The sequence below is a fragment of the Arachis ipaensis genome, chromosome B8 (genome assembly GCF_059453495.1).
Source record: "Arachis ipaensis isolate K30076 ecotype BB chromosome B8, ASM5945349v1, whole genome shotgun sequence".
Taxonomy (NCBI): Eukaryota; Viridiplantae; Streptophyta; class Magnoliopsida; order Fabales; family Fabaceae; genus Arachis; species Arachis ipaensis.
In genome coordinates, this window is record NC_142443.1 from 122,540,001 (window position 1) to 122,542,500 (window position 2,500).

A 2,500-nucleotide genomic window follows, 5' to 3' on the forward strand; every position below is an offset into this window, starting at 1 on the left:
AAAAATGAAAAACGGAGCAAACGTGCGATTTTTGACCTGGATTTTTTTGTGCAGCCTTCACATAATATTACCAAGGTTCCCTCAAAATTTCACGAAAAATGCACGAGCCAATTCTGAGATATGAAAATTTGGCTCCTCCGTTGCAACGCTCCGAGCCAACGTTGCAACGGCGGGTGCCTCCGTGGGGGGCGGGGGAGCCCAGCGGCACACCACAACCACAACGTGATTGCTAGTGTGCCTAGGGGATGGCAAGGCAACGTGCATCTTGCTGGCATTGCGCCCAGCAAGCCTTTGGGCAACTCGAGTTTCAGCAGCACGACACCCCTCCCCCCTATAATAGGCTGCCGAGCCATTACCAAAGTGCCACGGGTAGACATCCTTTTCCGTGAGGAGACATACTAAAGGAAAGTGCTCTAGAGGTCGAATTTTGACGCCGTTTTTTGCAACAACCTCTAGAAAAATAAGATCTTTCCATCCCCCAAATTTGGTGAATTTACACCGTGCCGATTTTTTTTGCCGATTTTTTTACCACCCGGAAAGCCGGAAATTCAAAAAAAATGAAAAACGGAGCAAACGTGCGATTTTTGACCTGGATTTTTTTGTGCAGCCTTCACATAATATTACCAAGGTTCCCTCAAAATTTCACGAAAAATGCACGAGCCAATTCTGAGATATGAAAATTTGGCTCCTCCGTTGCAACGCTCCGAGCCAACGTTGCAACGGCGGGTGCCTCCGTGGGGGGCGGGGGAGCCCGGCGGCACACCACAACCACAACGTGCTTGCTAGTGTGCCTAGGGGATGGCAAGGCAACGTGCATCTTGCTGGCATTGCGCCCAGCAAGCCTTTGGGCAACTCGAGTTTCAGCAGCATGACACCCCTCCCCCCTATAATAGGCTGCCGAGCCATTACCAAAGTGCCACGGGTAGACGTCCTTTTCCGTGAGGAGACATACTCAAGGAAAGTGCTCTAGAGGTCGAATTTTGACGCCGTTTTTTGCAACAACCTCTAGAAAAATAAGATCTTTCCATCCCCCAAATTTGGTGAATTTACACCGTGCCGATTTTTTTTGCCGATTTTTTTACCGCCCGGAAAGCCGGAAATTCAAAAAAAATGAAAAACGGAGCAAACGTGCGATTTTTGACCTGGATTTTTTTGTGCAGCCTTCACATAATATTACCAAGGTTCCCTCAAAATTTTAGAAAAAATGCACGAGCCAATTATGAGATATGAAAATTTGGCTCCTTCGTTGCAACGCTCCGAGCCATCGTTGCAACGGCGGGTGCCTCCGTTGCAACGAAACCAGCCAACGATGCACCTAACCCAGCATCCGTTGCAACGCACCCTGCCTCCGTTGCAACGCGCCCAGCCAACGTTGCACCGTCCCCAGCATCCGTTGCAACGCCCCCAGCCAACGTTGCAACGCGCCCTGCCTCCGTTGCAACGCTCCCAGCCAACGTTGCAACGCGCCCTGCCTCCGTTGCAACGTCACCAGCATCCGTTGCACTTCCCCCAGCCAACGTTGCAACGCGCCCAGCATCCGTGGCGACGCCCCCAGCATCCGTTGCAACGCCCCGAGCCAACGTTGCAACGCGCCCTGCCTCCGTTGCAACGTCACCAGCAACCGTGGCAACGCGACCTGCCTCCGTTGCGACGCCCCCGGCCAACGTTGCAAAGCGCCCTGCCTCCGTTGCAACGCTCCCAGCCAACGTTGCAACGCGCCCTGCCTCCGTTGCAACGTCACCAGCATCCGTTGCAACGTCACCAGCATCCGTTGCAACGCGCCCTGCCTCCGTTGCAACGTCACCAGCAACCGTGGCAACGCGACCTGCCTCCGTTGCAACGCCCCCAGCCAACGTTGCAACGCGCCCTGCCTCCGTTGCAACGTCACCAGCCAACGTTGCAACGCGCTCAGCATCCGTTGCAACGCCCCCAGCCAACGTTGCAACGTCACCAGCATCCGTTGCAACGCGACCTGCCTCCGCTGCAACGCCCCCAGCCAACGTTGCAACGCGCGCAGCATCCGTTGCAACGACCCCAGCATCCGTTGCAACGCGACCTGCCTCCGCTGCAACGCCCCCAGCTTCCGTTGCAACGTCACCAGCATCCGTTGCAAAGCGACCTGCCTCCGTTGCAACGTCACCGGCCAACGTTGCAACGCACCCTGCCTCCGTTGCAACGCCCCCAGCCAACGTTGCAACGCCCCCAGCCAACGTTGCGACGCGCCCTGCCTCCGTTGCAACGTCCCCAGCATCCGTTGCAACGCCCCCAGCCAACGTTGCAACGTCACCAGCATCCGTTGCAACGCGACCTGCCTCCGCTGCAACGCCCCCAGCCAACGTTGCAACGCGCGCAGCATCCGTTGCAACGACCCCAGCATCCGTTGCAACGCGACCTGCCTCCGCTGCAACGCCCCCAGCTTCCGTTGCAACGTCACCAGCATCCGTTGCAGCGCGCACAGCGTCGGGTCCGTCCCCTGCAACTGACCAGTCACTATGCCTGG